The following is a 25,465-nucleotide window of genomic DNA, read 5'->3' as shown; positions in this document are numbered from 1 at the left end:
AAAGTTTTGTTATTTTGGTTAGTACTTATAAGGTGTATATATCTTGTTGTATTGTTTTATAATTATATATTCATGAAATTTTATATCAGGCGTTAACTCAAGTATATATTAGTGTTGCTTAAAGATGGCTTAAGCTAACATTTTTACTAGAAAGTGTTACCTAATGATGCCTTATGCCGACACTTTAGCATAAAGCGTTGCCTAAAGGAGACTTATGCAACGTTTTTTTTGGAAAGCAATGCCTAAAGGGGATGTATGCCATCGTTTTATTCAGAAAGCGTTGCCAAAAGGGGACTTATGCCAACATTTTTTTTGAAAGTGTTGTCTAAAGAGGACTTATGCCAGCACTTTTTTTAGAAAGCGCTTCCTAAAAGGGACTTATTCCAGGGCTTTAAACAAAAAGCGTTGTTTTATGTGCACTTAAGCCAACACTTTTACGTTAATAAGGGTGTTATATATAACAACACCATAATACGCAGCGCCTATAAGCGATGTTTAAGGTAAAAAAAAAGCGGCAGGTTTGTTTCACCTTTTTCATTTTAAATTTTGGTCTCGTACTTAGTACTATACTATTTAAATAAGACTACATAAGTAGAATAATTCATTATGTGTTTGTTATCTTGTATATAGATGATACATGGAAATGGTAATGAGTTAAATTCTTTGACTACTTGGATGTGTACAAAGTGTAGAAGAATTTGCAATTGTAGTTGATTCATGTAAGTTCTTCCTTGATCATGTAGATTGAATCACTATAAGAAAAAAGATGTTTTGCGACACATAAATTGCGACAGTTCTATAAAAACTGTCCATACTCATGGATTGTGACGGTTTACACGACAATTTTGTTCAACCGCCACATGACTTTTATAAAAAATAATGGCAATTTACGGAGATTTGTGTTTTAACTGCCCTAAAAACATATTTGGGACGGTTTTTTAAACCATCGTTCCACTTGAATAACAGTTGAGGTGTTGTGGTGCATCGGTAAGTTCAAAGAATAGTAAAGGTTTACATGCCGAAACGAATCCCTTTGGTTAAACTTTTGTCTTCTTCACACGTTTTTGTGAAATAAATTGTAAAACTCGCCTCTCATATTTCAAGCCACACATTATGACATTCACGATTCCGAGCACATTCTCACCATCGCACATCCTTTTTCCATTTTCCAAAAACCTTAAAATATAAACATCAAATTGTGACACCCTTCATCTTTCAAACTCTTACAACAAATTTTTTCACCATTTCCTTCATTATTCAAACCCTTATTTCACAAAGTTATTCCTATTTCAAACCCTTATTGATTCCCTTTAATCACCATTCTCAATCTCTGAAATTTCCAGTGTTCTTTATATTTTCAACTATCGATTAAGATTTAGTCACAAGTCTCTAAATCCCTCTATTATTTTCAATGAACAACAAAAATCCCACATCGATTTCGATTTTGTGACCCAGTTTCTGTTAGGTTTTCAAGTGTTTAGATTTTAAACAAGAAAAAATATGATTATAGCCAACAAAGGTCCTAGAACGACTAATACCCAGTTTATTTCCTCAAATCTCAAAAAGCATACTCTCGGTGATGACATGGAGGATGCTTCATTGAGGAAGTATTTTTTACGCAATTACTCATGTGTCTTTGAAGTAAGGAAGAAGGGACGACAAAGAGCTACATTGAGGTAGTATTTCCCAAAATTCAATGTTTATGTTCTATTTGGAAAATGTTTATGTCTTATTCTTGCAATCGTTTATTTTGGGATCATGTCAATGACAACCAACTATTTAATATTATATATTTTGATGAAAATTATCATTGCAGTCAAGCAAAACATGTGGAAAAAATGAAAAATCGGACTAACTTACAACCACGGTTGTTTATTATAACCGCGGTTATATGTAACGCAATTTCTAGTTTATTACCACTACCAATAGACCGAGATCACACGTTAGCTCACCACGGTCTCAATCATGATTATATGACTTTCAATACTTTAATTATAGCTATTTTCTGTAGTAGTGGTAGTATAAGATCATGTAGTATATAATAATCAAACATTAAAAGTACTATGATAGTCAACACAAAATTTCAATTTTCATCATTTATTTGAACTGCATACATGAGTAGAAGCCCTAGTAACCATAAAAGAAAGTGAATTTATTAACTTTGTTCAATTCCAATTCTTCCTAAGCCTTATTTATAGGAATTTCTTCCACATTCTTGAAACTAGATGCCTTGGCTGTAGTAGGTTGTTGACCTTATTTTTTTCCTACAAAAGTGCAGATTCTATCAAAACAAACACACAAAATTAAAACCACAATTCCAAATTCAAGCTACATAATAAAGGAACAACTCACATGCAACAACTACAGTTGCAAATTCTTTTACACTTTGTACACATCCAAGTAGTCAAAGAATTCAAGTCATTACCATTTCCACGTATCTATTTACAACATAACAAACACATGATGAATTATTCTACTTATGTAGTTTTAATTAAATAATATAGTACTAAATATGAGAACAAAATGAAAAATGAAAAAGGTGAGACAAACCTATTCACACTTTGCTAGAGACGACCTTAGGCAGCGCTTTTTTTTGGCTTTAAACATGCTGTTAAGCAATGCATATTATGGTGCTGCTGTAGGTATATACAACACCTTTATTAACGTAAAAGTGTTGGCTTAAGTACAGTTAAAACAACACTTTTAGTTAAAAGCCCCGGAATAAGTCCCTTTTAGGCAGTGCTTTCTTAAAAAAAAAAGCGTTGGCATAAGTTCCCTTTAGGCAATGCTTTCTAAAAAAATGTTGGCATAAGTCCCCTTTTGGCAGCGCTTTCTGAATAAAATGCTACCATACATCCCCTTTAGGCACCGCTTTCCAAAAAAAAAACATTGGCATAAGTCTCATTTAGGTAGCGCTTTCTGCTAAAAGCGCTGACATAAGGCAACATTATGCAGAACTTTATAATAAAAGTGTTGGCTTAAGCCATCTTTAGGCAACACTGATATCATCTTCACTTTTAATATATGCTACTAAATGTTTATAAATAAATAAATACCAATAATATCCTATATTTAAGGTTCATGGCTATTTGATTATAACTTTATTTTTCAATCTAATGCAAGAAAAGTTTCATCTATAAGCATAACATAGCAAGTCACAGTATTACAAGTCACTAGTATTATTATAGATGATTACCTCAAGAGGAATGTTGTGAGTTTAGAAAAATAAATAAGAAAGTAGTTTTGTAATTTCACATTTCTCAAATACTTGTTGAACATTTTCTTCAACAACACCATCCTTACCCACACGTCCTGCCTTCGACAAAACATGTTCTGAGATAGTTGTCTCTTCAGATCCCTCCTCTTCTAACTTTATAATTAAAACAAATATCCATTTGAATTAAAAATAATATTAATATATAGTTTGTTTATATTTATATATACTTACCATTTTTGCCTCTAAGTGTACATATTCCAAGTGACCTTTTCGATATGGATATGCGGGGTTTGACACCCGTGGAAGATTTATATTACTTTTGTCCTATAAAAAACAATTATAAATCTTATCAGAATAAACAGTGGTCAAGTATATCCTAAAACACATTTGTCATGATAGGACTTGAAGTTGCCATAATTTCATTGGGATTTCTAACTAATTTTGAGGATGTGTATAAATTGTGGGATTTTGTGGCAAAGTTTCTTAACTCAAATTTTATCATATAAAAGGGGTCTTCCTACTGTTCAATAAGATTTTAGGACATGATTTGGAAAAGTGATAGGTGATTTTATTCAATTTTAGAAACAGGGCATGAAATATTATTTTGTAAAATGAAATAATCACTATGCCAAAAGAGCGTTTAGAGAGCATCCAATTATCATCGCTTATTTTTAAAAGGTGCTACCAAATAACACGAGAGGACGTTAGGCATCACTTTTGAAGCATTTTATTGCTAAAGCCATTAGAAACATCTCACAAATAATATTTTAGGCTCAGTTTCTAAATTTGAATGAAATCACCTTTAAATTTACTAAATCATGTGCCAATATCTTCTTGAACAACAGTAGGAAGATCTCCCTTATATGATAAAAATTGAGTTAAGAAACTTTACCACAAAAACCCATAATTTATATACATCCTCAAAATTAGCTAGAAATCTCAATGAAGTCGTGGCAACTTCAAGCCTTATCATGGCAAGTGTGTTTTATGATATATTTGTGCATCATGTATTATGGTATGACGTATAATTGTTTTTACAGGATATAATTGATATAAACCTCCAATGAGTGTCAAATCCTGCATATCCATATCGAAAATGGAATCTGGGATATGTACGCTTAGAAGCAAAAATGTTAAGTATATATACAAAGTATATATCATTATTATTTTTCATTGAAATGGTTATTTGTTTTAATTTAAAGTTAGAAGAGGAGGGATCTAAAGAATCAACTATCTTGCAACATGTTTTGTTGAAGGTTGGACGTGTGGGTGAGGATGGTGTTTTTGATGAAAGTGTTTCGCACGCATTTGAGCAATATGAAAGTACAACACTAGTTTCTTATTTAATTTTCTAAACTTACAACATTCCTTTGGAGAGAATCATCTGTAATACCAGTGACATGTAGTCTTTTGCACTGTACTGTACTGCTTAGGGATAAAATTGGCTTGCATCTATTCTAATATATTAAATCTGAGCCATGAAATAACTTATTGACAACTCATCATCTTTCATCCCACATCAATTATAATCTGATGCGACACTCTTTAAAACTTCTCAATATAAACATTTTAATATTCATCTTGGATATGTAACGTTTCTTTTGTAAATATATTTTTAAAATACCGTTATTTATATTCAACAAAGCATTTTCCTATTTTCTTTTTCATATGCTAATCATTACTCTTTTTTTTACTATCCATTTTTTTTGAACCTAAAATATATTATATAATATTTTACTCCATTAAAATTATAAATTTTTTTTTGAAGTTTTAAAACCATATTAAAATAAAAGAGTATTACATTACTTAAAATAAAATGATCAAATAATACTTTTAAATTTGACTCATAACTTTCAAATAGACAAAAAAAAACGTGGCACAGTCTTTCTAAAATATAATTCAATTGCAATTGTAGTTACATATTAAAAAATTAAACTTCGAATATAAAATTAAACAATTGCATAATGAAAGACAAATAAACAAAAATAATATTCTTGGATTTATTCCAATACCTAACAATCGTGCTCATTTCACTCTCAAATTACTTAGACTTTGCAAACTGAAGAATTTCATCTTAGGTCTAATGTCGATTGTGAAAATTGGTTACATAGTATCCGAATCGTTCAAATGTGAAACATATTCAATTCATATAATGATGAAAAAATATTCTTGAAGATGATAGATAAGTGAAAACATTCTTGAAGAATTACCATTAATATTGCTTAGTGGAAATTTGAAACCACCAAGTAGTACTGTACAATCATTGATGCTCATGGACATCGTGATTTTATTAAGAACATAATTACGGGTACCTCCCAGTCTAATTGTGTCGTCCTTATCATTGATTCCACCACTAGTGGTTTTGAGGTTGTTATCTCCAAGGATGGACAAACTCATGAGCATGCTCTTTTTGCTTTTACTCTTGGAGTGAAGCAGGTGATTTGTCTTTGTAACAAGATGGATGCTACCATCATAAGTACTCTAAGTGTAGCTACGAAGAAATCGTGAAGGAAGTTTCTTCCTACTTAAATATGGTTGGTTAAAATCCAAAAAAATCCTTTCGCTCCCATCTCTGGTTTTGAGGGTGACAACATGATTGAGAGGTCCACCAACCTTGACTGGTAAAAGGGACCAACTCTTCTTGATTCTATTGACAACATCAATGATCCCAAGAGACCCTCAGACAAGCCCTCAAGGCTTCAATTGCAAGATGTTTACAAGATTGGTGGTATTAGAACTATGTCAATGGGACGTGTTGAAACTGGTATTGTGAAGCCCGATATGATTGTGACTTTTTCTCTAGTGGTTTGGAAACTAAGGTTAAGTCTATTTAGATGCACCACGGGATGCTCACTGAAGCTCTACCAGGAGAGAATGTCAGATTCAATGCTAAGAATGTTACAATCAAGGATCTCAAGAGAATGCAAATAGGCAAGAAGATTCACAAGCTTTCAAAATTGTAGAAAATATCAAACTTTTTGAAAATGTCATACTCATCTTGAATATATGACAAATGGTGAACCATTTTTGATATGATGACATATAGGCATAAGGATTTCTTAAGCATTCTCAGGAGGAAAGATGACCGAAAGAAGTAGGTGATGACTACTTTGTTGAATTGTTATCGAGTTCCTTCATTACCATTATTTATATTCTACAAATCATTTCCCTATTTTATTTTTCATATATTAATCATTACTTCTTCTTTTTTTGTCTATAAACTTTTCTTCGAATATAAATTATATTATATAATGTTTTAATCCATAAAAATTACAAATAAAATATTGTTTACATAGTATCCTTGTCGACGTAAAAATTGGTGATATAGTATCTGGATCGTTCGAATATGCAATATATTCAATTCATATAACGATGAAAAAGAATTCTTGAAGATATCGGATAAGTGAAAAGAAGCAATAAAAAACTACATAACTTTATACACTTATTTCACCTTTTTCATTTTAATTTGGATGTCTTATCTTATATTTTCATAATTCAAACATAATTTTTTCACTTCAAAATTGTATGTTTTTAAATATCCTCTTCATCTCATTGTCTTAATTAAAAAACTTTATATAATAGACAAAACCAATATCTAATCTAATATTATTTAAATAATTCATCTCAATCCCGCGCATCCCACATGTCTAAATCTAGTTAGATTAAAAAAAGAGTTATAATTAAGTAGCCATAAAGCTTGAATCTAGGATATTATTGGTATTTATTTATTATATAACATTTAGTATAATACATTAAAAGTGAAGAAGACATATGTATAGTTTGACAAAACATGGGTTGTTGTGGGAAATCTTAGAATTCAATGTTAACGAGATTGATTCTCAATTGAACACTAAATTTGTTTTGTTATTTTGGTTAGTACTTCTAAGGTGTATATATCCCATTGTATTGTTTCATAACTATATAATTTTAGATAATTTATCCCAAGCTTTAAATCAAGAAAAAATAAGTACTTCCAAAAGATGGCTTAAGCCAATACTTTTATCAAGGAGTTCTGCCTAATGATGTCTTACGCCAGCACATTTATCAGAAAGCTCTGTCTAAACGGAATTTATAACAGTGTTTTCTTTAGAAAGCTCTGCCTAAAGGGGAGATATGTCAGTGTTTTTTTCTTCATAAATTGTTGCCTAAAAGGGACTTATGCCAGCGTTTTTTAGAAAGCGTTGTCTAAAAAGGACTTATGCAAACATGTTTTTCAAAAAGTGCTTTCTAAAAGTGAGTTATGCTAGCGCTTTTAACAAAACGCTTTGTTTAAAGTGCACTTAAACCATCAGTTTTGCGTTTAAAAAAGTGATGTTTATACCTACCGTAGCACCTAAATAGGCAGGTCTTAAAAGTGTTGTCTAAGGTCAAAAAAGTGTTGTCTAAGTTCTTTTTTGATATTGTGAAGTGATAATTATTTAATTAAATGAAATAATTGAATTTAACCACATTCTCTTTTCGTGCAGGCTTTACGCATATATTATATATAATATGTTAACTAAATATAATATATAAAGGCTTAAAAATAAACCTAGTGACTAGTTTTTTCCGTTTCAAACAACTCTAATTCTGAATTCATCAACCCCAATACCATTGTTTTGTGTTGAAGAGGAATCAAACTCCATGTTGTTGGTGAGGGAAAACGATTGAATTATAACATCATACATTTATTGAGTTCCACTAACATCAACTTCAGTGTCATGGGTTTTGGGTGAAGATGGATCAAGCTTTATGCTGGTACTGGGAGATGTTCGAACTGGAACAACATTCGTTATTTAGAATTGGCACAACTCAAGCAAAAAATATTAGAGAGTGAGAGACGAATGTGGAAGTGTTTATAAATGAAACTCTCGATGCTTTAAATTCATAGAGGCGGTGAGAAGAGGGACCATTTTCTAAGTATAATAATTTGGAGCTTAAATTTTTTTAATTTGAAATATTAGAGTAGGTTGAAATGAAATGTTTGAGATAAATGGAGGTTTTCATTAAAGGACATGTACTTTAATATTTTTTACTTTTAATATCTAATAATAAATATATAATTTTATATTTAGTTATTAAATGAGTAATGTTAATAATAAATATAATATTATTCAAGTGCTTCCATTTATTAGTAGTCAAATGTCTATTAAAACTTGTCAGAGAATCTTCAAATAATTATGTGAAGTGTATTTTATTTAAAATCTTGTTTGACCGAATCTTGAAATAATTATGAGATGTCCAAAAAAATAATTTTTAAAATATTTTTATTTTTAGGATATAATAATAAAGATATAGAATATATTATTTTTTAAAATATTAAATGAATAATAATAAATATTTTTTTGGTTAATTTAACATTTTTTTATTTGGTCAAAATAATAACTAATTTTGTAGATGGTTAAATAAATGATTATGTGAAAACCCCATTTCTTAAATAGAGATTTTAATAACAATTTTTTTTGACATTTTCTTTTCAATTCATCTATTCTTTTTTCATTAATAAATATTTAAAATTATTATTTACAAATTAAGGCTTGATTTTACATTTAGGGTCGTCTTTGAGGGTGTGTAAGAGGGCCTACAACGTAGAGCCTAAGTTTTTTATGATTAAGCTATAGTAAAAAGAAAATCCATTCATATATTTCACAGTTAATTTAAAATTAAGTTGAGTCTCTTAAAAACATTCACAACTCAATTGATACTAACTTCAACTTCTTCATCGAAACCTCTCAAGAGTTTGAGACGACTATGAATAAGTAAATATCAACAAAATTTTTTACAACAAATCCAAGAAGGAAAAAAGAAAAAAATAATTAATACAAATCATGAATATAGAATAACATGTTTAATTATTATCTATTCATTCTTAAAGTTATGATACAGATTCTTAAATTTCCTACTAACTTATAATCATCTTCATCAATGCAATATTCGATACAAAAAAAATGTTGGATTTCCAACCAACTTTTCTCAAGATCTTGAACACTGTATTTAGGGGTGTTCATTGTTGAGAAAATTTGAACTAAACCAAAATCCAAATTAGACTATAATGTTTGAGATTTTCTAGTTCAGACACAAATCGAACCAAACTAATGAATGTCGATACTAATAAATGTCAGATGTTAATCGGTTTAGATAACGGAGTTTCAAAATTCTATCCATAGACTCGTTTATCCAAACCGACCATAACTAATTATATATATATATATATATATATATATATATATATATATATATATATATATATATATATATATATATATATATATTAGTAGTATAATTGAAAGAAATTTTGGGGGTGGGGCAAAAGGCATGCATTTATCCCCGTCTTCCCAATTCTCCTTTTCATTAGGTCGAACACGCCTCTTTCGGATTGAGCGCTCCTTGTTCAGAAACATCGTCAAGATCCTAATAATCTCGTTCATAGGGCGCAATAGTCTATAAGACGTGTATTGGATTTACGAACATTACATAAAGCATCATGAGATTTAACTTCGCTCCCTAGATTTCTGAGAATTAACTGTCCATTCCTAGAGTGGCTTCTATATCATCGAAAGACTTAGTTCAAGGCCTTAGGGAATTTAAGTTCATAAGTTAATACAAAAGGACAATTGAGTTTTGATACATAAAACCACACATATGGAGCTTGTCACCTCTGTGTGAACGCTCTCAATCCCATAACAAATTTTAAAGCACCGGGCAACCTTAATCACTAAGGGTGGGTAGTCACACATTTATATTTTTAGCAAGTACATTTGACGTCCGTTGTGGTCTCCCGGTAAATTTGATATGGGCCACCATTAGAGAATTTTGTTTGTCCTTGCGCTCATCCTTCATGATTTTGAATAAAAAGACATCAACTCTAACGAACGAGGTATTTGGCAGCAAGAAAAGTGTCCAAGCAGAGATGCGTATGACTATGCACAACCTTCGTCGCCATAACCAAACCTTGGGGCATTATAAGAAAAAAAAGTGTTTTGCGACATATGGGTTATGCACAATCTTCTGTTCTATAAATTAATCAAGACAAAAAAACATGAACTTGTTTTAGCCTATTCATCTTCTGTTTTTTTTTTGTTGCTACTGAGTTTTTGTTTTGTGTGTTTGTGTTATCCACGGACTCTTATTTTGTATTATCTTCCATTTTTTTACTTATTCTCTCTCTAATTAGGCAACAAAATGATAGTTTATTGGAGTATAATGGACTTTTTTAGTATATAAGGCAAGAACTTTGGTCCTAAATCGCTCACATCCCTGTTATATAAATACATGACCAAATAATTTAGGTGCGTTTTATATTTACCTCTCTACTCAAATAATTTAACATATGTATCTTTTTATTTGTGTTCACAATCCAATGAGATATCTTATTATAACATAGTCAACATCCACATTGATCTATGAGAATTATGATGTAATTATTTGTATTATGGAAGAGTTTATAAAGCTTTGAAAGTGGACCTTTGAAATTTAAGCATATCTTGCAATGAATTAAATATCAATTTAAATTATTCATTCTCAAAAATTCTCTTTGTATCCCGTTATTTTATTGTTGTTGCAATCTTATCATTCCAAAATGAAATCAATATTCTGAAATCAAAGTTCAATCGATTCAACCAATTCAACTGCATTTGAACCGGATATAAATAAAAAAAATTAAAAATTAAAAAACATAATAAATGACATTAAAATAAATAAATGTAAAATAAAATTTAAATAAATAAGAATGCATCTTTAATTATTTATAATATTTAAATATTTATGATATTTTATAAATATATATAGATTACCAATGTTTTAAAAATCAAATTGGACATTAAATCGATGAAACTCCGTATCAAAGTTCAATCGATTCAACCAATTTAACTGCATTTGAACCGGATATAAATAAAAAAAATTAAAAATTAAAAAACATAATAAATAACTGTAAAATAAAATTTAAATAAATAAGAATGCATTTTTAAATATTTATGATATTTAAATATTTATGATATTTTATAAATATATATAGATTACCAATGTTTTAAAAATCAAATTGAACATTAAATCGATGAAACTCCGTATCAAAGTTCAATCAATTCAACCAATTCAACTGCATTCGAACCGGATATAAATAAAAAAGATTAAAAATAAAAAACATAATAAATGACATTAAAATAAATAAATGTAAAATAAAATTTAAATAAATAAGAATGCATCTTTAAATATTTATGATATTTAAATATTTATGATATTTAATAAATATATATATAGATTACCAATGTTTTAAAAATCAAATTGGACATTAAATCGATGAAACTCCGTATCAAAGTTCAATCGATTCAACCAATTCAACTGCATTTGAACCGGATATAAATAAAAAAAATTAAAAATTAAAAAACATAATAAATGACACTAAAATAAATAAATGTAAAATAAAATTTAAATAAATAAGAATGCATCTTTAAATATTTATGGTATTTAAATATTTATGATATTTTATAAATATATATAGATTACCAATGTTTTAAAAATCAAATTGGACATTAAATCGATGAAACTCCGTATTAAAGTTCAATCGATTCAACCAATTCAACTGCATTTGAACTAGATATAAATAAAAAAAATTAAAAATTAAAAAACATAATAAATGACATTAAAATAAATAAATGTAAAATAAAATTTAAATAAATAAGAATGCATCTTTAAATATTTATGATATTTAAATATTTATGATATATTATAAATATATATAGATTACCAATGTTTTAAAAATCAAATTGGACATTAAAGCGATGAAACTTCGTATCAAAGTTCAATCGATTCAACCAATTCAACTGCATTTGAACCGGATATAAATAAAAAAAATTAAAAATTAAAAAACATAATAAATGACACTAAAATAAATAAATATAAAATAAAATTTAAATAAATAAGAATGCATCTTTAAATATTTATGGTATTTAAATATTTATGATATTTTATAAATATATATAGATTACCAATGTTTTAAAAATCAAATTGGACATTAAATCGATGAAACTCCGTATCAAAGTTCAATCGATTCAACCAATTCAACTGCATTTGAACCGGATATAAATAAAAAAAATTAAAAATTAAAAAACATAATAAATGACATTAAAACAAATAAATGTAAAATAAAATTTAAATAAATAAGAATTCATCTTTAAATATTTATGATATTTAAATATTTATGATATTTTATAAATATATATAGAATACCAATGTTTTAAAATTCAAATTGGACATTAAAGCGATGAAACTCCGTATCAAAGTTCAATCGATTCAACCAATTCAACTGCATTTGAACCGGATATAAATAAAAAAAATTAAAAATTAAAAAACATAATAAATGACATTAAAATAAATAAATGTAAAATAAAATTTAAATAAATAAGAATGCATCTTTAATTTTTTATGATATTTAAATATTTATGATATTTTATAATAAAAATGTATTAAAATCAAAAGCAATAAAATTGTTTACAGTAAATAAAAATATAGAATAACATCTTAAAATTCTATTCTATTTGATTATTCATTTACTTATTACTAATTTATTTATTATATAAAAATATATCAAATAAAATTTTAAATATATGTTGTGTCATTAGCATTTATTTCAACTTTTGATTTATTATTGATTTTTTATTTCAATGAATTTTTCTTTAAATATTTATGATCATGAAGAAATTAGACTATATTTTTATTTACTGTAAACAGTTTTATTGCTTTTGATTTTAATACATTTTTATTATAACTCGGTATACAGAATGTACGTATTTTTATTATAATTTAATAACATATAATTATACAATCAAAACGATGTTATATATGTGTAACATCAAAGGTTGGATCCTTTTCAGCATTTTGCCACACACCTCTATCAAATTTATATACTCTTTTTTTTCCAGGTTATTAGGTTTGTAATTTTATAGTCATCTAAATTTGCAGTTACATTAATTTTTGAATTTTTTTCAGTGAAAATGAGTAGAAAGGTTGATTCTGTGAAAGACATCAATGACTCAAAAGAAACTTGGCGTCTTGCTGTTCGAATAATGGATGTTTGGAGTGTTGTGAATAATAAGGGTATTGAACATTTGGAGATGATTGTTATGGATTCCTTGGTAAATTGCTTTTCTTTTTTTAAGTATAGATTTTTGTATGATAGTTAGTAATTACAACAAAATGCTTTTTTGTATAACATATAAAAAGAAGATTATTTTCATTTTGTTAGGGTGATCGGATTCAGGTCCTTATTCGTCATGACCATTTACTGAAATGGAAAGAGGTCATTAAGGAGAATATGACCTGCATTATAAACAATGGCAGTGTCTATAACAATGATTTTCAGTGAAGCGTCTGGCGCTATGCAATTATCAGGCACCAAACCATCCAAGAAATTAAAGATAGAACCATCTTCTTAATTAGAATTTTCGGAAATTTGATATTGAAATATATTTTATGAACTTTTTAGCACCAGAATGAGTTTAAGTATGAAGTTGTTAAGAACATGATATGTTTTGGTTGTAGGATGTGTTCTTACTTTTTTGAAGTGTTTATTTTGTGGGATTACAATTGACATTTATATTTCATGTATAATTTAAAGGATGATAATGAGTATTTAATTCATGTGTGTGAAATTATTCAAAATCCTATGTTGTTATGTTGAACATTGTGTTTTGTGTGTTCTTTCAACTACAAAATTTATATGAGTATCATATCTTCAAATGTTAATAAGTATTTTAGATTGATAATAAAATACGTTGTCATCTTATGAAATATGTGTATACGACTAAATTATAAATAGATTATTGCATGTCATGTTTGGTTTCAGCATGCCTAATGGTGTTAGAAATTAAAAAAACAATTACATAAAAATTTATTATGAAATCCTTCAAAACTAATTATAGAAAACACATAGAAACACATTTTTTTACAATTTTTTTCAAAGTCTAATACATATGTTAAAATTGCAGGTAGTTCAGAAATGTTGGAGCAATGTTTGAATCTTGCATTCAACTGAATTAAGGATTTATAAAAAAAAAACAAGGTATAATTATCATATACAGTGAATTGTCTTTTGATTGGTAATGGAAAATCTACATTGTTTGTTTGAAATGATTAAGTTAAGCATGCAACTATACTTTTTACCAATCTCACGTCATCATATATAGTATTATAACTCAACATATTTAAATTATTTATTTGCCAAAATATAGTTGGGGGTTGAAATGAATAATTATGTCCACTGCCTCCTTTCTATTGGCTAGGTCAGTGAAGTATTAAAATAATTCAGCCCTAAGATAATTAATGTTATGCATGATTTGTAATAAATCAATAAGAATATCAATTCTTTATACATTTAGTTGTACAAGAAAATGATTGTAAATAATTAAAGTGGACTAAGAAAATGGGCCCCACTAAATCCCACTATATATTATATAAAATATAATTAAAAAATTGATTCAAATATATCAAAATACATTAAAAAAGAGTTTTTCATTGGGTAAGGTGATGTATGATATGAGTAATTTCCAATGAGTGAATTATTTTATGGATTTGGGATAAAAAGAGAATTTTGAAATCTTGAATTATGGTGTGGATTTGGAATAAGAGGTGGATTTCCAAAATATGGGGTGTTTTGTTGATTTGGGATACAAAGAGGACTTCCATCATTTTGCATAAAATTGGAGCATGTGTTATGTTGATTGAGGTTCATTTTCAAATGAAATGTGTACACACAAAAATTAAAATTAAATAAAATAAATTGGTCAAATTTAGACTAGATGTGAGTGAAAAATGTGATAAAATAAATTACCTATTTATACTACTAAAAAATATTACCGTTATTTTATTGTTGTTGCAATCTTATTATTCCAAAATGAAATCAATATCCTGAAATCAAATTAGTTATTATTGTAGTTTTTTAAGGTTGCGGGCAGGTTTTGAATCATCACTTCCTAAAAGGTTGCGGGCAGGTTTTGTATAAACCCAGTTTTTTAAGGACCAAAGAATTGTACGAAGTTAAATCATTTTTGTTGTTGGACTTATTTCTCACAATTTTAACTAAAATTGTGAACCTTTTGTTTCAATATCTTTTGTTGCATTAAACCTTACTGTATCAATTGCAATTAATTTCAACATTTGGTAGTATTTATTACTATATTTTAAAACAAATGAGGTTCTGGTATTTCTTTTACATGGTTTATGTATTTTGGTTAAATAATCATTTATTATGAAGGTTAATATTTGCGCTTTTATACCTCAAATTAGTAACAGATTGGAAAATTTCATCCATTACTAAATAAATATATTTTTATTTCTTATGTCCAAAATCTCAATGGTAAATGGAATGTTTATTCATAACATTAACAATGGAATGTTTATTATATATAAATATATCAATAAATTGTAAAAATATTTTTGTATTATATTTTTTGATTATTTCCTTAATATAGTATACAAAAAAACTTAAGCAAATTATATTACTATAAATTAATAATGTTTTACTTTATTATGTCCCAAACTGAAAAAAGTTATTTGTGGAAATTTTTTGAACCCATTTATTGATCATTTAACATCCATTACATTAAAAAAAACTCTTATGCAATAAATTTGTGTACGTTGATCCAACCATATATATATATATATATATATATATATATATATATATATATATATATATATATATATATATATATATATATATATATATATATATATATATATATATATATATATATATATATAAACAAAAAAATATATTATATTTTAATTTTTTTAAAATAAATTATTGCACTTGCGCGACCCGTGCGAACGCACGGGTCCTTTACTAGTAAGAAAAAAAGTGTTTTGCGACATATGGGTTATGCACAATCTTCTGTTCTACAAATTAATCAAGACAAAAAAACATGAACTTGTTTTAGCCTATTCATCTTCTGTTTTTTTTTTTTTTTTGCTACTGAGTTTTTGTTTTGTGTGTTTGTGTTATCCACGGACTCTTATTTTGTATCATCTTCCATTTTTTTACTTATTCTCTCTCTAATTAGGCAACAAAATGATAGTTTATTGGAGTATAATGGACTTTTTTAGTATATAAGGCAAGAACTTTGGTCCTAAATCCCTGTTATATAAATACATGACCAAATAATTTAGGTGCGTTTTATATTTACCTCTCTACTCAAATAATTTAACATATGTATCTTTTTATTTGTGTTCACAATCCAATGAGATATCTTATTATAACATAGTCAACTTCCACATTGATCTATGAGAATTATGATGTAATTATTTGTATTATGGAAGAGTTTATAAAGCTTTGAAAGTGGACCTTTGAAATTTAAGCATATCTTGCAATGAATTAAATATCAATTTAAATTATTAATTCTCAAAAAAATTATTAAAAATATTAAATTAGTTAAAAACATTATAAATTAGTCATCAATGATAGGTAATTAATTTTTTTTATTCTAATCATCGTTGCCACATATGCAAAAATGGAAGGAGATCACAAAAATCCAAAGACCATCAAAATTAAGTGACCAAAATCGTTGGTTTTGTAATAGGGCACTAATTATTTTAAACTGTCAAACAAGGGGGACCAAAAGTGCAATTAAGCCTTGAAAAATTGTTTTTTTTTTGGAAATTGACATTTTTTTTTTGATTTTTTTTTTAGTTTTGAAACATTTGGAATTTTTTTACTATTGAAAAAAATTGACTTTTTTTAATATTTGATTTTTTTTTTAATAAAAAATATCTTTTCTTTTTATTTTTGAAAAAAAATCAACATTTTTTATTTTTGAAAAAAACCATTTTTTTTATTTTAGAAAAAAATAAACTTTATTATTCTGTAAAATAAATTTAATTTTTAGAAAAAAATATTTTATAAAATTTATTATTTAGTAAAAATATTTATATTTGTAAAAATATTTGAAATTCTGGTATCAGATATGAGATATCGAAGGTAATGTCACGATACTAATATCTGAGTAATGCAAACAAGATAAAGATAGAGAATAGTAATTAAAGAGACACAAACAATTGTTAACCCAGTTCGGTCCAACTCACCTACATCTGGGGGCTACCAAGCTAGGAAGGAAATTCACTAAAATAGAATCAGTTCAAAGACTCTCCGTACACTTCAACAAGTTACAGTCTTTCTCACCTAATCTCTACCCGTGCAATTTCTACCTAAGCACTCTTAGATATGAGAACCCACTCACTTCCCTACAATCACACCTGTGATCTTAAACAACAATCCCTTGAGAAAAGAAAACACTTTTCAATAACACACTCTTGATTTTACTTCACAGTTTCAATCAAGAAGACACACTCTTGATCTTGCTTAACAGCTTTGATCAAGAAGACACACACTTAATCTTGCTTCACAGCTTTGATCAAGTAGACACACACTCTTGCTTAACAGCTTTAGAGTGACAAATTACAACCATAAATCAGACCAATTCAATCATCAATGGATGACTTGAATGGCTTACAAGTCTCACGACTAAACAAGACACAAACCCTAGCTCTCTCTCTATATTTCGCTCAGTATTGGTTGTGTATAAAAACAGGTTTTCCAAGTCCCTTTTTATAGAAGCTTTCAGCTGGGCTTTGTAACACCCCAATTAAAATAAGATAATTATTTAATTTAAATTAATATTTTATTTATTAATTTAATTGAATAATTGGAAGTTTGGATTATTATCATTATTTTGGAATAATAATTATTGGGTTATTATTTTGTTGGAATAAAATAAGTTGGAATAATAAAAAGTCCTAATTTTTGGAAAAGGGTTTTCACGTGAAAAAGGAAAAGAGAAGCGGCTGAAAGAGAAAAGGCAAAGAGGCAGAGCAAGAGAAGAGGAAAAGCTTGAAGCTAACGGAATTTGCCGGATTGACTCAGGTAAGGGGGGTTTATCATCGATTTACGGGTATTATGGGATGATATGTACTGGGTAGTAAGAAACTATTGTTTTACCTCTGATTAGATTGATGCATGATGAACTGTGAACCCTTTGGATGAACGAAATTGGGGTATAATTGAGAAAGAATTCGTAGGAATTAGATGTAAAAGTGTCAAATTTTGTGTAATCGAATAAGATACGAATTGTGTTGAAAATATGAATGATTTCTGTGTAGAAATTGGACTGTGGAAGGTTGGTTTGAGTAGATCTCGTAGCAGAGAAAGCCATTGCAGATCTGAGAGTTCTGGTCTCTGGTCATACGCGTATGGCACTAGGCAATACGCGTATGAGATGGCTGGTACGCGTATGGCACTAGGCAATACGCGTATGGATGAGGAAGATGAAATTTTGAACGTGAAATGGTCTCTGGTGGTACGCGTATGGGGAAGTGATACGCGTAGCATACGCGTATGAGACAGGTGATACGCGTATGGGTTGGGCGAGGAAATGCGCAATACGCGTATGAGAGTGGGCATTACGCGTATGGATTTGGTCAGGCGTGGGCAATACGCGTATGGGCATAAGCAATACGCGTATGGGCAGAATTGTGAATTTTCTGTGCTGTTGTTGTGCAGTTTCTGGTTGTTTAGGCTGAGTGTGTAATTCAGCTGATGTATGACATATTAGGGATCATTTCCCGTGGCTTGGAGTAGTATAGGTATTAGTAGAGTGTACTAATACTGTGGTTGTTGTTTGGCATGATCTGATATGCTTATGTGATAAAAAATTGATGATGTATGATGATATGCATATTGTTGTGAGTGTATATATTATGCATGTTGTTGATGCTGCATTTGCTAGATGATTGGCATGCATGGCATAGCCTGTGGGGCTGTAGCTAATTCCCATGGTGAGGAATTAGTGAGTGAATTGTTATGGAATTGTTGTTGATGTTTGCATACTAGATGCTTAGTGTGCATAGTCTAGCCGTCGGGGCTGTAGCTAATTCCCACGGTGAGGAATTAGTGAGTGAGTCATTAGATCTCAAATGAGTGGGACTAGTGAGCTTAGTAGCCGTATCTGGATTTGATCGGTGAGCTTGAACTATATGTTCGAGAATAGTCGGTACCGCATATGTTGAGTCTCATTGCATAACGAATGTATGGCATATAATATGAATGGATGTATTCCAGTATTATATGAATGTTGTGTGTTGTGTTGTTGATATTGAGTATGGTTGAGATTATACATATGCTATATGTTACTGTTGAATATGATGTTTGAACGGATATTGCCGTTGCTGAGTGCGTAGCCTGATTAGGGTGAATTGATGTGTTATTTACTTAGCATTACATGTTGTTCTATAATGCTTATTATATTGATTGAGGAACTCACCCTTACATCTATTTTTCAGGTAACGAGCAGTGAGTTGAGTAGAAGCTAGTGCTATGGAGTCTAGTGTCGTCCTTAGTGGGTCATGCTCTAGTAGATGTAACATCGGGAGGGAATGTTTGACTATGTTTTAATTTAGTTGTTGATTCAACTTTACATGTAATGTGGTACATGATTTGAATGTCGATGTTTTATAACCGCTGCGAATTATGCAAAGGAGTCTTATTTTGATTTAATAAATGAGCATGACAGGATATTTTGATAGTTGTTGTGAAATGATTGTGTGACACCCTTCGGGGCATAATTACTCTGATTTGATATGTTATATATTTTAATTAAATAATTTGGGGTATTTAGAAGGGTGTTACATTAGTGGTATCAGAGCATAGTCGGTCGAGTCGAGTCGTAATTATTCTGTTTCCCCTGTACGGGATAGGTGTTGTGTAACCCTATCAGTACTTATTGTTTAGTTTGTTTGGGTTTTTCAGAATAGAGATGGCTGGAAGAGGTAGAGATGATGCTGCGATTGCTGAGGCTCTGGGTATGCTAGCTGGAGTACTTGGAGGAAATCCGAATGTTGTGGGAATGGGAGCTGCTCGTCAACTGAGTGAGTTCCAGAAGAACAATCCTCCAATGTTCAAGGGAGCATACGATCCAGATGGCGCTCAGAAGTGGTTGAAGGAGATCGAGAGAATCTTCCGAGTAACTGAGTGTGCCGAGAACCAGAAGGTCAGGTTCGGTACGCATATGCTATCAGAAGAAGCTGATGATTGGTGGGTTGCTACCCGCACTGAGTTGGAAACTGCTGGGAATGCTGAGATTACTTGGGCAGTGTTCAGAGAGAGATTTCTGAGGAAGTACTTTCCAGAGGATGTCAGAGGGAAGAAAGAGATAGAGTTCTTGGAATTGAAGCAGGGTAACAAGTCTGTTACAGAGTATGCTGCTAAGTTCACAGAGCTGTCGAAGTATTACACTCCCTATAATGAGGCTGCTGGAGAATTTTCTAAGTGTGTGAAGTTTGAGAACGGGCTGCGTCCCGAGATCAAGCAGGCGATTGGATATCAGCGGATCAGGGTGTTTTCTGATTTGGTTGACTGTTGCAGGATTTTCGAACAGGATTCCAAGGCTAGAGCAGAGAGCTATCAGCAAAGGGTTGATAGGAAAGGTAAGAATCAGAATGACCGTGGAAAACCGTATGCAGCTGGCAAAGGTTTTCAGAGACAGAGTGGGATGAAGAGGCCTAGTGGGGGAGACTCTAGTGCTCCTGTTAAGTGTTATAGATGTGGTCGGGCTGGACATCGTGTCCATGAGTGTACCAGTGCTGAGATGAAGTGTTTCAAGTGTGGAAAAGGTGGTCATTTGGCTGCAGAGTGTCGGTTGAAGACTGTAACTTGTTTCAACTGTGGAGAAGTGGGTCATATCAGTCCACAGTGTCCTAAGCCGAAGAAAGAGAATCAGTCAGGAGGCAAGGTCTTTGCTTTATCGGGTTCTGAGACTTCTGCAGATGATCGTTTGATCCGAGGTACGTGTTATATTAATGGCTTTCCTCTTGTAGCTATTATTGACACAGGTGCTACTCATTCCTTTATATCTTTGGATTGTGCTGTGAAACTTAAGTTAGAGGTATCTAAGATGCTTGGAAGTATGGTGATTGATACTCCTGCGAAGGGTTCAGTGACTACTACTTCAGTTTGTTTGAATTGTCCTTTGAGTATTTTTGGTAGAGACTTTGGAATGGATCTTGTGTGTCTTCCACTAGTACAGGTTGATGTTATCCTGGGTATGAACTGGTTAGTGTTTAACCGAGTCTATATCAACTGTTTTGATAAGACTGTGATTTTTCCTGAGATTGAGGAAGGAAAGAATTTGTTCCTATCTGCAAGACAGGTGAATGAGGCAGTAGTAGATGGGGCAGAGCTGTTTATGCTGTTAGCGACTATGGAAGCTAAAGATAAACTGGTGATTGGTGATCTAGCTGTGGTGTGTGATTTTCCTGATGTGTTTCCTGAAGAAGTGAATGAATTGCCGCCAGAGCGTGAAGTTGAGTTCTCGATCGATTTGGTACCTGGTACTAGGCCGATATCGATGGCTCCGTACCGTATGTCTGCTGTTGAGTTAACTGAATTGAAGAGTCAGTTGGAAGATCTGTTGGATAAGAAATTTATTCGTCCGAGTGTGTCACCGTGGGGTGCACCAGTGTTATTGGTTAAGAAGAAAGAAGGTACTATGAGGTTGTGTGTGGACTACAGGCAATTGAATAAAGTGACTATCAAGAATCGGTATCCTTTGCCGAGGATTGATGATTTGATGGATCAATTGGTTGGTGCGAGTGTGTTCAACAAGATAGATTTGAGATCTGGGTATCATCAGATACGTGTAAAAACTGAGGATATTCAGAAGACTGCTTTCAGAACAAGGTATGGACATTACGAGTATTCTGTGATGCCTTTTGGTGTGACTAATGCGCCTGGAGTATTTATGGAGTATATGAATAGGATTTTCCATCCGTACCTAGACAAGTTTGTGGTAGTGTTTATTGATGACATTTTGGTGTATTCGAAATCTGAAGAAGAGCATGCTGAGCATTTGAGAGTGGTTTTAGAAGTTCTCCGAGAAAAGAAGTTATTTGCTAAACTGTCTAAGTGTGAATTTTGGTTGGAAGAAGTTAGTTTTCTTGGTCATGTAATTTCAAGAGGTGGTGTTGCTGTTGATCCTTCTAAGATAGAAGCGGTGTCTAAGTGGGAAGCTCCGAAGTCAGTTTCTGAGATAAGGAGTTTTCTTGGACTTGCAGGTTATTATAGAAAATTCATTGAGGGATTTTCCAAGTTGGCGTTACCGTTGACGATGTTGACTAGAAAGGGGCAAGCGTTTGTTTGGGACTCGAAATGTGAAGAAGGTTTCCAAGAGTTAAAGAAAAGGTTGACTACTGCTCCTATCCTGATATTACCGAGTTCGTCGGAACTATTCGAGGTTTATTGTGATGCTTCATTGTTGGGTTTAGGTGGTGTGTTGATGCAGAATAAGCAGGTTATAGCTTATGCTTCGAGACAACTGAGAGTTCATGAGAAGAACTATCCGACGCACGATTTAGAGTTGGCAGCCGTGGTATTTGTTCTGAAGTTGTGGAGGCATTATTTGTATGGATCAAGATTTGAGGTTTTCAGTGACCATAAGAGTTTAAAGTATTTGTTTGATCAGAAAGAGCTGAATATGAGACAGAGGAGATGGTTAGAATTCTTGAAGGATTATGATTTTGGTTTGAATTACCATCCGGGTAAAGCAAACGTAGTAGCTGATGCATTGAGTCGGAAATCATTGCATATGTCTATGTTAATGGTTAAAGAGTTGGATTTAATTGAACAGTTTAGAGACTTGAGTTTGGTGTGTGAGAGTACTCACAATAGTGTTAAATTGGGAATGTTGAAATTAACAAGTGGTATTCTGGATGAGATCAGAGGGGGTCAGAAATCCGATATGCTTTTGGTTGACAAGTTGACTCTAGTGAATCAAGGTCAAGGTGGTGAATTCAGAGTTGACGAGAATGGTGTCTTGAAATTTGGTAATCGGGTGTGTATTCCGGATGTTACCGAACTTAAGAAGAGTATTCTTGAGGAAGGACATCGTAGTGGCTTGAGTATTCATCCTGGAGCTACGAAGATGTATCATGATTTGAGAAAGTTATTTTGGTGGCCTGGAATGAAAAAGGAAATTGCGAGTTTTGTTTATTCCTGTTTGACTTGTCAGAAGTCAAAGATTGAGCATCAGAAGCCGTCTGGGCTAATGCAACCGTTGGCTATTCCAGAGTGGAAGTGGGATAGTATCAGTATGGATTTTGTTTCTGGTTTACCGAGGACAAGTAAGAATTTTGAAGCTATTTGGGTGATTGTTGATAGATTGACGAAATCGGCTCATTTCATTCCGATCAGAATGGATTATCCGTTAGAGAGATTAGCTGAGCTGTATATTGAGAAGATTGTAAGTTTGCATGGTATTCCGTCGAGTATTGTTTCGGACAGAGATCCTAGATTTACATCGAAATTTTGGGAAGGTTTGCAGAGAGCTTTGGGAACTAAGCTGAGATTGAGTTCTGCATATCATCCGCAGACTGATGGTCAGACTGAGAGGACGATTCAGTCATTAGAAGATCTTTTGAGAGCTTGTGTTTTGGAAAAGGGAGGTGCTTGGGATTGTTATTTACCTTTGATTGAGTTTACCTACAACAATAGTTTTCATTCGAGCATTGGTATGGCACCGTTTGAAGCTTTGTATGGTAGGAGATGTCGGACACCGTTATGTTGGTATGAGTCCGGTGAGAGTGTTGTGGTTGGACCCGAGATTGTTCAACAAACTACGGAAAAGATTAAGATGATTCAGGAGAAGATGAGAATTGCTCAGAGTCGTCAGAAGAGTTATCATGATAAGAGGAGGAAGTCACTTGAGTTCCAAGAGGGAGATCATGTGTTTCTTCGTGTTACTCCGATAACTGGTGTTGGTCGAGCTTTGAAGTCGAAGAAGTTGACACCTCGTTTTATTGGTCCTTATCAGATTTTGGAGAGGATAGGAGAGGTAGCCTATCGTATCGCTTTACCGCCGTCGCTTGCGAATTTGCATGAAGTTTTTCATGTGTCTCAGTTGAGGAGGTACATTCATGATCCGTCGCATGTAGTCCAAATAGATGATGTACAGGTGAGAGATAACCTGACTGTGGAAACGTCACCTATGAGGATCGAGGATCGAGAATTGAAGCAGTTGCGGGGTAAAGAGATTGCCTTGGTGAAGGTAGCTTGGGGAGGACCAGCAGGTGGCAATGTGACTTGGGAACTTGAGAGTCAGATGAAGGAGTCTTATCCTGAGTTGTTCGCTTGAGGTATGTTTTCGAGGACGAAAACTCTTTTAGTGGGGGAGAGTTGTAACACCCCAATTAAAACAAGATAATTATTTAATTTAAATTAATATTTTATTTATTAATTTAATTGAATAATTGGAAGTTTGGATTATTATCATTATTTTGGAATAATAATTATTGGGTTATTATTTTGTTGGAATAAAATAAGTTGGAATAATAAAAAGTCCTAATTTTTGGAAAAGGGTTTTCACGTGAAAAAGGAAAAGAGAAGCGGCTGAAAGAGAAAAGGCAAAGAGGCAGAGCAAGAGAAGAGGAAAAGCTTGAAGCTAACGGAATTTGCCGGATTGACTCAGGTAAGGGGGGTTTATCATCGATTTACGGGTATTATGGGATGATATGTACTGGGTAGTAAGAAACTATTGTTTTACCTCTGATTAGATTGATGCATGATGAACTGTGAACCCTTTGGATGAACGAAATTGGGGTATAATTGAGAAAGAATTCGTAGGAATTAGATGTAAAAGTGTCAAATTTTGTGTAATCGAATAAGATACGAATTGTGTTGAAAATATGAATGATTTCTGTGTAGAAATTGGACTGTGGAAGGTTGGTTTGAGTAGATCTCGTAGCAGAGAAAGCCATTGCAGATCTGAGAGTTCTGGTCTCTGGTCATACGCGTATGGCACTAGGCAATACGCGTATGAGATGGCTGGTACGCGTATGGCACTAGGCAATACGCGTATGGATGAGGAAGATGAAATTTTGAACGTGAAATGGTCTCTGGTGGTACGCGTATGGGGAAGTGATACGCGTAGCATACGCGTATGAGACAGGTGATACGCGTATGGGTTGGGCGAGGAAATGCGCAATACGCGTATGAGAGTGGGCATTACGCGTATGGATTTGGTCAGGCGTGGGCAATACGCGTATGGGCATAAGCAATACGCGTATGGGCAGAATTGTGAATTTTCTGTGCTGTTGTTGTGCAGTTTCTGGTTGTTTAGGCTGAGTGTGTAATTCAGCTGATGTATGACATATTAGGGATCATTTCCCGTGGCTTGGAGTAGTATAGGTATTAGTAGAGTGTACTAATACTGTGGTTGTTGTTTGGCATGATCT

The 25,465-nt window shown here is 31.5% G+C and overlaps 1 pseudogene; it reads left to right on the top strand.

Moving 5' to 3' along the window:
• Positions 1–1,500: 1,500 nt before the first annotated feature.
• LOC127094393 (elongation factor 1-alpha-like) lies at positions 1,501–6,180 on the top strand (annotated as a pseudogene).
• Positions 6,181–25,465: the final 19,285 nt, after the last annotated feature.

The sequence above is a fragment of the Lathyrus oleraceus genome, chromosome 1, assembly GCF_024323335.1.
Source record: "Lathyrus oleraceus cultivar Zhongwan6 chromosome 1, CAAS_Psat_ZW6_1.0, whole genome shotgun sequence".
Taxonomy (NCBI): Eukaryota; Viridiplantae; Streptophyta; class Magnoliopsida; order Fabales; family Fabaceae; genus Lathyrus; species Lathyrus oleraceus.
Note: the sequence above shows the minus strand (reverse complement) of the source record. Positions and strands in the feature narration are given on the sequence as shown.